At 43.0% G+C, this 13091-nt stretch overlaps 1 protein-coding gene across 8 annotated transcripts in view; it reads left to right on the top strand.

The window, feature by feature from the left end:
* Window positions 1-13091, top strand: part of ATXN1 (ataxin 1) — a 234074-nt gene that overhangs the window by 26013 nt on the left and 194970 nt on the right. For 6 of the 8 annotated variants that reach the window (XM_064160978.1, XM_064160979.1, XM_064160980.1 and 3 more), the window contains exon 3: window positions 9838-9936. The exons of the other annotated variants lie outside the window; for them this stretch is intronic. The gene's annotated coding sequence lies outside the window, so the exon portion shown is untranslated. The remainder of the gene's footprint in view (window positions 1-9837; window positions 9937-13091) is intronic. 8 annotated transcript variants of the gene reach the window in all.

The following is a 13091-nucleotide window of genomic DNA, read 5'->3' on the forward strand; positions in this document are numbered from 1 at the left end:
ACTTTTATCTTCAGAATGCAAATGCACTTGTAGCCTACTTTTGCTACAAACTGCTTACCAAACAAATTTAAAGGGTAGATATTTAAAACCCAACTAAACACAACCAAGATGATACAGTTTACCTTCTGAAATATATATATATACTGCTAGCTGTAGGTGCAGCAACCTGTTTATGCCAAAGAGGCACCATTCTGCTTTACCAGGTGCAAGCAGTTCCCTTTAGCTTGTGCATTACCCCACTACCTGGGAGAAGAGACCAATCCCCACCTGGCTACAGCCTCCCTTCAGGTAGTTGTAGACAGCAGTGTGGTGACCTGTGACCCTCCTCTTCTCCAGGCTAAACAACTCCAGCTCCCTCAGCCTCTCCTCACAGGGCTGTGTTCCAGGTCTCTTACCAGCTTTGTTGCCCTTCTCTGGACATGTTCCAGCACCTCAACATCTCTCTTGAATCAAGAGACCCAGAACTGGACACAGTACTCAGGTGTGACCTGACCAGTGCTGAGTACAAAGGAAGAATAACCTCCCTTATCCTACTGGCCACACTGTTCCTGATCCAGGCCAGGATGCCATTGACTCTCCTTGCCAACTGGGCACACTGCTGGCTCATGTTCATCCCAGTATCTACCAGTACCCCCAGGTCCCCTTCTTCCTGGCTGCTTTCCAGCCACTCTGTCCCCAGCCTGTAGCACTGCTTGTGGTTGTTGTGGCCAAAGTGTAGAACCCTGCACTTAGCCTTGTTAAATATCATCCCATTTGCCTCTGCCCACCCATCCAGCCTGTCCAGGTTCTTCTGCAGGGCTTTCATACCCTCCAGCAGATGGACACTTGCTCCTAACTTGGTGTTATCTGCAAACTTACTGATGCTGGACTTAATCTCCTGGTCCAGATCATGAATAAAGATATTGAACAGGACTGGGCCTAGCTGGGGGGGGGGACATCCTTCCTGGAGGACACGACTAGTGACTGGCTGCCAACTGGGTGTGGCACCATTCACCACCACTCTCTGGGCCCAACCCTTCAGCCAGTTCTTGACCCATATCAAGTGTATCTGTCCAAGCCATGAGCTGCCAGCTGTGCCAGGAGCTGCTTGTGGCAGACGATGTCAAAGGCTTTGCTGAAGTCCAGGTAGATTACATTCACAGCCTGCCCCATATTTGCCAGGTGGGTAACCTGATCATAAAAGGAGATTAGGTTGGTCGGCAGGACTTGCCCTTTCTAAACCCATGCTGTCTGGGCCTCATCCCTTGGCCATCCTGTGGGTGCTTTGTGATGGCACTCAGGACGACCTGTTCCATGACCTTGTCTGGCACTGAGGTCAGGTGGACAGGTCTGGAATTTCCTGGCTCCTCCTTCCAGCCCTTCTTGTGGGTGGACATCACAGTGGCAGCTCCCAGTCTTTGGGGACCTCTCCAGGGAGCCAGGACTGTTGATAAATGATGGAGAGTGGCTTGGTCAGCTCATCTGTCAGCCCTCTCAGCACCCTAGGATGGATCCCATCTGGTCCCATGGACTTGTGAGGATCCAAGTGGTTCAGCAGGTCACTTACCTCTTCTTCCTGGATTACAGGGGAACTATACTGGTCCCTGGTTCCATCTGCCAGTTTGGAAGGCCAGTTGTCCTGGAGACAACCTATCAACCTATTGAAGACTGAGGCAAAGAAAGTGTTAAGTACCTCTGCCTTTTTCTTACCTTTTGTCACTATATTCCCCTCTGCCTCTAATAAGGAGTGGAGGTTGTCCTTATCCCTTCTTTTGCCATTAATATATTTGTAGAAACATTTTTTTATTCTCCTCAACAGCAGTGGCCACCCTAAGTTCTAAATGGGTGTTTGCCTCTCTAGTTTTTTTTCCTGCAAGACCTAGCAACATGCTTAAACTCTTCCTGGGATACCTCCTCCTTTTTCCAGAAGTGATACACCCTATTTTTTCCCCTTAATTCCTTTAGAAGCATCTTGTCCATCCAGTCTGGCTGCCTCTTTCATCGGCTCATCTTCCAGCACACAGGGACAGCCTGTTCCTGCTCCTTCAAGAGTTCTTTCTTGAAATAGGTCCAGCCTTTCTGGACCCCTTTGCTTTAAAGGGCTGTTTCTCAAGGAACTTTGCAATAAGGTGAAGTCTGCCTTTGGAATTCCAGTGTGGAGGTTTTGTTAATGCTTCTCCTAGTTTCACCGTATATTGCAAACTGTAATTTCATGGTCACTGGGCCCTAGGCGCTCTCCAACCATCACATCTCCCACCAGCCCTTCTATATTTGTGAACAGTAGGTCAAGAAGGGCTGCACCTCTAGTAAGCTCACATAACAGCTAAGAAGTTGTTCTCCATACACCCTCGGAACCTTCTAGACTGCCTGTTCTCTGCAGTGTTAGAGTCCCAGCAGATATGTGACAGATGTCTGGAATTTACTGGACTAGGTCAGAAGGCTTGGAAGTAAGATGAAGCTATATTTACAGCAAAACAAAATTTACAAGCATATATACACACAGTATATTTACAAGTATTTACAATTATATACAAATAAGAAATAATAGAGAAATCCAGACTCCTTCCTAGAAAGATAAAGCTGCCCAGAAAGGGCTCAGAGCTACCCTCTCTTTCTCCCTCTACTTTTCCAGTCAGAGAAACAAAACAACCAGCGAAGCTTATGTTGTTTTCTGTTAGCCAAGATTAGTAGAAAAGATAATAGAGTGGAGTGAGGAGGAAGTGGATAGATCCAGCATCCCAGACTAGAGTGGGACAAATTGTTAACATTTTGGCTTTTTAATCCATCTCAGCAAACCAATGAATGATACAGACTTCATCGTTATTTTCTTTTCACGACTAATGATCTCATTTCTCTCATTAGAATATTCCAATTAGCCTCAAACCTGCACATAGGATAATAGGTTTAACAAATCTTGTATTTACTTGTTTGTTTGAAAAAGTTCTCTAGTATATCTTCTCTTAGGGACATAGAAGTAAATTAAGGTAACATCAATCTTCTGATTTTAGTGCCTGAAACTGCTCCCTTCATATTAATGCAAATTAATGGAATTAAGGTCAGACCTTTAAAGACTGTTGTCCTAAATGACAATAGTAGTGCCATAGAGCTGACCAAGTGAAATATGTGAATGAAAAATTATGACCTATGGCTAATCCTCAGCTGATTTTCACTGTGCCTGGAATAATGTTCCACGGAGCTGTGAGTGGCCAGTGTGGTGTTGTACATCAGGGCCCTTTTAATCCATAGATTATTGACAGAGCATATGGTACCTGCTCCATAGTGTGCCACGTACAGCATGCTTTTATCTTTGATTGTTTAAAACTACATTCACATATGTCTCTGGGGGCATGCGCAGTCTTGTAAAAACTGTTTGCACTGTGGTGTTTGCTGGCAGTGTGGTATGTGGCCAGGATGTACACTGGCTACTTGAATTGTATATGCTGCAGAATTCGTGAATTTGCATTTTAAAATACTTGTCATTTCTGGAAATACCCTGAGGTGTAACTGTCCACAACTTCCCTCTACTAATTATTAAATATTTGCTTTCAATGCTGACTCATTAGCCAGCTGGGGAATGAGTTTCCTAGCTAGTGATTTAAAAGCCTTTCAATCAGAACTGTGACCCAGAAAGATTATTATTGTCCTGTTCATTAATGTGTGAAGTACTGAAGCCTGTTAACCAAATGCCTTGCCTCCCCAGCACAGTTTATTACCCTGCTTTTTAGAAACATTGATAGCTAGGAAGGGGAGTATACAAGACCAGAAAGCCTGGTGTGGTTTAATCTGGAGATGTTTCTCTGGCTTCACTTCTTCAAGGAGAAATAAGTTGCTCATGCCTCTGGTTGGAGCTAGCTAATTGCATGTGAACCATTGGGAGTAGAGGTTCAAATCTTGGGAAAATAGACTGATGTCTATACTTCCTGGGGGAGTATTTCAGAGTCTGAGGGGCTGGGCTTTAGTTTGAGAAAGAGGAGGTTGAGGGAAGACCTCATGACTATCTACAGCTACCTGAAAGGATGTTGCGGAGAGGTTGGTGCTGGTCTCTTCTTACAAGTAAATAGTGATAGAACAAGAGGAAATTGCCTCAAGCTGTGACTGGGTAGGTTTAGATACTAGTGGGAAAAAAATTGCCCAGCAAGAGTGGTTAGGCATTGGAATGGGCTGGCCAGGGAGGTGGTTGAGTCACCAACCCTGGGTGTGTTTAAGAATCGTTTGGATGTGGTGCTTGGGGATATGGTTTAGGGTGCACCTTGTAGAGTAGAGATATTGGTTGGACTTGGTGATTCTGAGGGGACTTGCCAACCTGAATGTTTCTGTGATTCTGTTATGGGCATACTGGGGGTCTTTCATTGGAAACTGACAGGGCTTCACCTCCTGGTGTGCTTCTGAGGGACAGGGAGCTGCCTGGCTTTGGATGACCAGTTTTTCATTTTTCCTGTCTGCCTCTGACTGTGCTTTGCTGCTGCATATTGGTGAGGATGATCAGTGTATGGTATTTATGGGATTTGTGTGTGATAAAGCACTAAATGGAAATGCATTTGTTACACATGTAACTTACTCCTGGAGGTATCCTACTAAGCTTTAGGGACAAATCCATTCTCCACCTTAAGCAAGTCTACTGACTTCTGGGCATTTGACTTTCCTAGGGTCTTTGAGGCCAGTTGAGAGGACCCTGGGACTGCCTCTGGCTGCAGGGCTCCTGGAGGCTGGACACTTCCCCTGTCCTGCGTGTCTTTCTGAACCCCAGCCCCACTACCTTTCCTGGAGCAGTGGCATGTGGCCAGAAGCTCTCTACTTTAAGACCACGAGCAGTGGCTGCTCCTCACAAGGATTTTTCCACTGCTGCATGCTACTGCAGGGCCAGGTTTATCCTGAGAGTGTGCACTTGTGGGTTGCTGATGCTGGTTGTGCAACCAAAGTATGGGGTACAAAGAATGATGAGGGTTGTGGGGGCTGTCTGCAAGCCTGCACAAGTTCCTCCCTTTTTCAAGATACCTGGACATTATTAAGGCAATTCATTGCTACACTTGGACTTTCTACACTATGTGTGCATGTGGGAAAATGCATGCTGTTGTAGCCCTTGCTAGAGATTGTGTGGTGCAGAGGCTTGTTGGTTTGATTAGTTGATTGGTTTGCAGTCCAGTGGTGGTTTTTAGATTGTATTTTCTGGTGGCAATAGTGACCAGGGATTGTGGTCTGTCAACCACCTGACTGAGAGCCCACTTGTCGATGGGAGCCCAGTCACTCTGTGGAGGGCTTCACTCTTACTGGGGAAAACTTAGGGAGCTTGCAAATTTGAAAAGATTGAAAGTCTGCTCGGCCTTTATGTAGGTTGAATGAGATCATAAAGTTGTGTTTTTGGCATGCTAATTGTTTTGTAGATTATTTACTTTGTTTTTTCATATTTGCATAATTTCTCCTGCTTCTTTCCTGTCCATTTTGGGTCCATTGGTATCTCTGTCTTTCTCTTTAAATACATGTGCAGTTTTTTGATAGCCAAAATTCTCTAATATTTAATAAATTAATGAAGCAAGGTGACTTTGAAAAGACAGGAGGATAGCTTAGTGAATTTGTTTTTAAAATAATGTTTAGCATAAAGCATCTTTTGTAAAGTTACCATTCAGTGAGCAACTTTATAGTTATGACTGCTTCCAGAGAACCATAGAGCTTGCTAGAAAAATCATCCTTCAGAGTTAAGGCATTTTTGCTTGTTTTCTTTATGAAAGGGAATAAACTGTTGCTGTTGGTGTTTGTGGGAATTCATCCATTTGTCAGACCTTGTAGTAAATAGTAATACTCCTCTGGCCATTTATGAGATACTGAAGTGTGGAAGTGAAACCCCCCCCACATTTCTTTATTTAGATATATGCAAGTCCTTTTTTACCCCTGTTTTGTGCTATCTCTGACAGCTTTTTAAAAATTCCACTGTTGGATGGGCCTGAAATAGGAGAAACTAGTCCTGAAAGTTCAGCTTGGTTCATATCTGAGTGTGCTGCTTCTCCTGCTTTGTTCTGAATCCATATCAGCTCACTGGTTGAATGAGCTGCAGAGTCATCCTCAGCTTTGCTTAATCTTGAGCAATCAGGCTGGGCAAGAAAGTGGAAAATGCTCTTCAGCAGGATGTTTGATGCTTAGAAAAGTCATGAGGTGGAGCAGAGAGCTCCACCATGGATAGTAAGTTCTCACTCAGATGGGCATGGCCTTACTGCTATCCCATGCCTATTGATGCCATGGTGCAGGGTGACAGAGGAGGAGCAGCGGGTCCTATCCAGGCAGGGAAGCTGCCTGCCCTTCCTTCTACATGAGTTCCCCTGGCTCTTTGGTGGGACCTATGTGTTGTGGCAGGCAGTTGCCCGACAAGTTCAGTGAGAGTTCTTGGTGCTGGGACAGCTGGTGCTCATGCAGCCTGTTGTTTAAAGAGCAGACAGATAATCATTTTACTCCTCGCCTGAGAGTAAAATAAAATGCTCTCATCGGATTGGTGAGAAACACAGAATTGTATTCAAAAAGATACAGAAAAATACACCTGAATCCTTAACACCTAGTACATATACAGGACATATGAAAACCGCCCAAAAACCTTCCCCCAACCCGACTAAGCCACAAGCCCCAGTGCTCCAGTGCCTCTCATTTCTTCTCCTCCCCCACTGCTTCTACCACCCTTAAGCCTAAACAGACAAAAACTGCACAGGCCAAATTAGTTAGGTCTCTGCAGGCCATGAACAGGCCTACTCCCCCATGTTGCCACATAAGAAACTCCCACCAGAGAGAGCAGGCAGGAGGGAGGAAAGGAGGCAAGAATTGGCCTTGCTGCCACCTTAAAGAGATGGCAAAATTATGGGATTGAATAATGAAATTACAATTTCCTGCGTCCACCTCCCGGACTGTCTAGCCCCTGGAGGATTTTTCAGCTCCATGGTTCTTGAAACCTACAACAGAGCCTTGCTGGAGTTCAAGTGAACTGTATAATTAATATCATTGTAGCTTCCGTTTGTCTGTAATAGTACCAGGAGGCTGTTTCAGCTTTGCATCACTTACTAGAAAATACATTTTTGGTTGCCTACACGTACGCCTTATGTTGAAGAACATGTGGTATGACTTTTTTGTCTGCAGACAGCGTGAACTGTGTTTTCCAGTGTCACAATTGGCAAGTCTGAAGTCTGCATTAAAGAGTTTTTCTCCCAGGCATCCTTTAGGCCAGCTAGGGAGAAGCAGTGGTTGGTGTGTGGGATGCTCACGCCTGAGCTCAAGACACAAGACCTACTCTGATTCCTACTGGGATCAAGAGGATTTTCAATTAATTTTGTTAGCTGAACTGGGGAAGTGATCTGAAAAATCTCCCAGCCTGATGGATGTGAGGTAGGAACGGATGGGAGGAACCCTATCTGATAGGAGGGGAGCAGTAGGGTAGGAGAAGGGGTGTCCAATAAAATCAAATAATAATACACACCCATAAAACCACAGAATCTTAAGTCTGAGAGTAGCTCTGTGCTTACATGCTTGGCACAACTTTAATTTCTAATTGGTCTCCTTCCTTCAGGCTTCCTCCTGCCAGAGAGGTGGTCTAGGTGCCTGCTTTCTGCAATCAGAGAGACCCTGGTCTGCTCATGCCAGCAGTAGCAGAGGGCCATAGCCAAGAGTGATAACAGTCTTCCTTGTAACAGACATTGCTCTTGGATGGATGCGCTTGGCTGGTTTTCCAGGTCATAGACTTGAAGCAGTAAAGCATTAGAAATATTACAGGCTATAAAATATATTGTTGAAGTATTTGGCTGTGCTAACTGCTGCTTTTAATAGAGTACAGGTTTGAGGTTTTTGGGATGGGAAGGTCTAGATGTAAACTTGTGTTAATTTAGTTTTGAAAAAGGAAGTTCTTTTATGCTTTGAAGGGGAGGAAAAAAAGACAACTGCCAGTCTCTTCCTTAAATCAAAGTTTTCTGCCTGAAATGGGAACAACGCAGCAGAACACTTTAAGTAAACATGGCCATAACTGCTTATCTGAGGCACTGGCATCCTCTCTTATTGTGTTACTTTTTTGTGGTATCCTGGCGTCTCTCAGTCACTGATGTGTTTGTTCTCACAGCACCTCCTTCACAGGCATGTGCTTTTATGTCCATTTGGTAATTGCCACCGAGGTTTGGGGCTTCATCTGAAGAGTTTACTCCAAAGTGTAGGTTGTCTACACCACTTTACATGAGATTTTAGGCTTGCTGTCTAAAATCAGACCTTTCCTGCTCCAGACTCCACTTTATCTCGACCTTTGTTATGTCTTCTTCATGTATTATGGGGTGGGGAAGGGGAAACAGAGACAACTGTTCCTGAGTCTTCTCAAGTTAACTGTTCAGCACAGAATAGGACGAAATCTAGACTAGAGACAGTAAGCTATGATGATGTCCAGTCATAGTCTATGTGGGGATCTGTATGTGTACTATAAACACCAGGACAGTTGCTGAGCATATGTGAGAGGGCAAGGAACTGAGTACTGTCCTCTAAGGCCAGTGTGGGGTCATGTGTCTTCTACTGGGCTGAAAAAAATACATCCTGTTGTGAGAATGGCTTATTGATACCTGACAGTGTGTCCTGGGTGGGTTTTGTCTGTGTCTATTAAAACACTGTAGACTCTCACCGAGTCTCTTACCCATGGAGTACTGCCTCATGGAAGGAACTTCTGTGCACTGAAGTGCTTCCATGGAACCACTGCTTGAAACTTTGTTGTTAAAAATAATTTTTAAGTTAATATTTTGTGCTTATGGCTGAGTTCTAAAGGGCTGGGTTGCTTTAATTTGTACATGGACAACAAAAAGATTATTGAGTTAGAGAATGTAGTATAATAATTCATTTGGTAGGTCTAGTAAAATACAAAAATCTGTGATGTCTGGTAGGTATTTCTATATTCTTAAATGAGAGAATAAGAAATGAGAAGTGAGAGGAGCTTTCTGTTTATTCCTGGGAATTGATGTGTCTATGCATTTGTGAGGCTCTAGTGTATATTCTTCCTCTTTTTGGCTACGTTATGAGGAATAAAACCAACTAGAAAAGGAGAAAAAGATGACTGTGTCCCTTTCTGCCAGTTTTGTCATGCTTCAGACAAATATGGGAAGTGATCTCAGCCGTATTTTTAGTCATGTTTTACAAAATGATATTTCCTGGTGAAATTGTCTTCAAAATGACAAAAGCTAGTACAGACGTTGTACTTAACATACCAATATTAAGTGTAGTGCACTGCCACTGTCAGTCTAGTACCTAAAGAGCTTCACAACTGCTGGAATCTGCTCTTCTTTCATAATGGGCTGCAACTTGTTTACTAATGCTTGAAAGCATGTACACATCAAATAAATCTCTGGTATTTGGGCCATAGTGTACCAGCATTATGCAAAGGAAAGATTAACCACACTCCGTATTAAGCTTTACTCTTGATTCCTAGCTAAACTAAATCAACCAAACCATCAAAGAACAAAATTAGTGGAAGGGTTCCTCAGACAATAGATTTATTTCCATGCTTATTTGTGTTGTTGTTAAGACAAGGACAATCAGAAAAGCAAATCTCCTTGGGGCTCAGGGCATTATAAATTAATCATAAGACATGAAGTGAGCTTTTGGGTGTGGAAAACCAGCAAACAGATGCATGTGCTGCGTAGCTGCGTTGTGTGGCACGTCTGGTGTTACTGCAACAGCTGAGAGGCAATACGATTGCTGTGACTGCTGGTGCTGTTAATAGATAGTCTTTAGCAAGTATTATCTTGGCAAATCTGACACAGAATGAATTTGCAACTGTGACTCAAAAGACTTTCTTAACATGAAGCATCTTTATTGCATACCATTTTAGCTGTTTACTGTTTTTACTCTGCTCTCTTTCAGTGAAAAGGTCAAGAAAAGCAGTAGCTCAGTGGCTGAATTTTTCAGAAGTGCTTTACAGCAGGGAAAGTGGGGAAAACCCTTAAAGTAGTGTCTTACTCAGTAAGTTAAGCGTTTTCTTCTTCAGTTAATACATTTTCTCTGTCTTTTTGTTGAATCTTATGTGTCAGATTAATGAAAGTGACTTTTAAGATATCTTCAGGTAGGTGTGGAACTCTTCAGCTTTCCCCTTCCCCCAGGAGTGTAGTCTTTGCCATATGGAGCCTGTCAGCCCACCTTGCTAGACATGGTAGGGTTGAGTCAACTCTGTAGTTTCATAACGTGAACTGTCCACCTGCACTGAACTGTGGTTGTGTGCCATATTCAGGTTCAGAGAATTACAATAGATAGTGCGTGCCTCTTTCATCTTCGCTTTCCGTGCACCCACACGCTTCAAATATGCTTTCCCTTTTTCATTGCACTCTGAAAGCCACTAACTGCATTAGTAAGATATTTTTGAAGCCTGAAACAGGAGCTTTGGGCTTTCCCTAAAGCAGTAAGATAGGCATATTTGATACTGCTATCGCTATCACCATAAGGAGTTTAAGAGAGCTGTATCTTTTGTGGTAACAGCACACAGGAGGATTTTATTGATGTAACTAGAGCTTCAGCTGGTGCTGATACCTTACTGTTGATTCAGATTGAAGATCAGAATCTTGAAAAGTTGTGTGCTGAATATTCAAATCAAATTTATAGAATTAGGATGTTGTGTAAATTTAACAAGGCTTAAGTGTGCTCAGTATTTCCAGCTGAGGCCAAAAGGACTTTCAGCTGGTCAGCAGTTGTTGTGATTGGGCCTGATACTACTTACTGTGATTTTCCTGAACACCTGATACTGCTGCATTTTTTTTCACATATAAGTTTCTTTGCTCACATCTTTTCATGCCTCATTTGCTAACTCTTCTGTTCTGCAAAATTGGCAGAATGACAGCAGGCAACTCCCTCATCCTTTTGTGTTAGGACTAAACCTTGGGGTTCTTTCTGATGTGTCTCCAGAAATATGTATTCAGTTTAGGCTGAATGCTGATTTGATTTGTAATACTAAATTGTGGACAGTGCAGATCTCTTTCTGTGTATTTTCTCTTTCTTAAAAAGACATTATTGTAGAGCTGTACATGAAGAGTTCCAGAGTTTCAATCTTGCTGTCACATAAAAAATGTTTTTAAAATACAGATGTGCTTTGTCACATGCCCAAGTACTTCACCGAATCTCTGCATTTGGCTTTGTTTATCATACTTGGAGCTTTACAAATAACAATTAGAAGACCAGTCCCTTAGCAGGTTGTGGTACTTCAGTGCTCTGGATTGTGTTTTTCTGCTTTGGCATAATAGACAGATTTTTACTTTGATTTTGGGTTATATCACTTGGGTTTACTTCAGTCTTTTTTAACTTAATTAAAATGTTGCAGTGATTGATAGTTGCTTTGTTTGATACCTGTTGATAAGCATTTACTCCTTTTTCAATTGACTGATTTTTGTCAGAAGAGAATGATATTTCTTTCGTCAATGAAAATGAGGCAGTAAATTACTGTAATTTTGGGATACATTTCTGATATGAACAAACAGTATCCCCTTGGTGAGTTTTCTGTTAAGGAAAAATGGGTTATGCATAATATATTTTAGAAAAGCTACTTGTGTAAAGAGGAATGGCATTGTGCAACTCCTGGAAACTATAAGAAAAATCCAGATGTATTTGTATTCAAAGTATGCCTCAGCATCTGCAGTGTTGTTCCTCCTGGTTCACTTACAGGATGGTAAATAGTAGGATGCAGGTTCTGCGCCTGATGATTGATCGATTGATTTTTACCTCAGTTCTCCTCATGATGTGAATGGTTTGACTCTGTGCAGCTCAGGGCAGTCACCTACCAGGTGGTTCCCGCAGCTGCGCTGCTGGTGTGGCCATGTTAGGTCCTGAGCTGATGATAGCCACAGCAGCCGAGGACCAAAATGAAAGCCACACAGATGTGTGACTTTATATTTTACTGGCAAGTACAAAAGAATTTTAGCAAAATTACGACTCAAGTGTGAGCTGTAGGAGGAGGGAGGAGATGATATATTCTTCCCTGCTAAAATCATAGTGTTAACATTCTTGGCAGCATCACTGAGCTCCGCAGTAACTTCTAGTTTACATTTTCCAAATGCACCAAGCAGCTTTTACTGTTTAATTCCAGGTTGCATTACGCAACAGAACGCGATTGCCTCAGTCAAGCACATCTGCATTGCGAGAGTAAACTCTCCTGGGAAGCAAGTGCATCTTTGCAGAAGTTGGAGTGAGGCGTGGGCAGGGCATTGCTATTTTGGCAAGCAGAGGGAGCCAGCCTTGGAAAGCTGCCTCACCTTTCACTTTTCATGGAACTTACCCTTTCTCCTGGTTTCAGGCACCAGCTGCTGCCACTTGCTGCTTCTGTTGCTGGTGTGGGGCTGGGGATGCTTACAGTGGCTGATTAAAGCATTAATCTGGGCTTTGGGACCCATGGTTGTTGCTGGCTGGATGGCTTGTTTATGATCCCTGAGCAGGATAGGCTGTCAGGGAGCAGTAAGGAGTGCAATTAAAAAAACATCTGGTAGAGCTAAGAAAATGTTTCAGTTTATTAAATCCCCAAACCCACACTTCTTTGATAGTATCTTCAATTGATAAGTCAGCAGCAGTTGCTGGCAGGTACAAAATTCCTGTTGATTTTATACTGTTTCAGGTTACTTTGTTGAAGCTGGAAGCAAAGTCAGGCTCCAACTGTCTCAGTTCAGCTGAAGTTCTTCCTGTCATCTTAAAAGCTCGGCTATCAACCCTCCTATGTCTCTTTCCAGTATACATTGCATTTTTTATGACAGTGTTTAGAAAAGAATTTCCAGCAGCACTTATGAAAATGTAATTGGACCTCTCTGATAGAAATTGCTCCCTCTTTAATGGGGGTCTCTAGATGCTTTCTAACAGGACTTTCTTTGAAGTAGGCTGGCTGTGTGATTGGCTGGTCTATAATGTGGGTGCACAGAATATCGCCAGACACTATTCAAAGTACTTATTCATGGCTTGCTGTTAAACTGCAAAGAGTGGTGTGAGTGAGATTCCCCAGAGGTCTCTCCTGGCTTTGGTATTACTCATTGTTTTCATTATTGAAATGATTGATGGAGCCGAGAGAGCATTTATTAAATTTACATAGGATGAGAAGTCTGAAGTTGAGCTGCAGACTCCTTGGAGGCCAGGATTAAAGTTCACATCTA

This window comes from Pogoniulus pusillus, chromosome 21, assembly GCF_015220805.1.
Source record: "Pogoniulus pusillus isolate bPogPus1 chromosome 21, bPogPus1.pri, whole genome shotgun sequence".
Taxonomy (NCBI): domain Eukaryota; kingdom Metazoa; phylum Chordata; class Aves; order Piciformes; family Lybiidae; genus Pogoniulus; species Pogoniulus pusillus.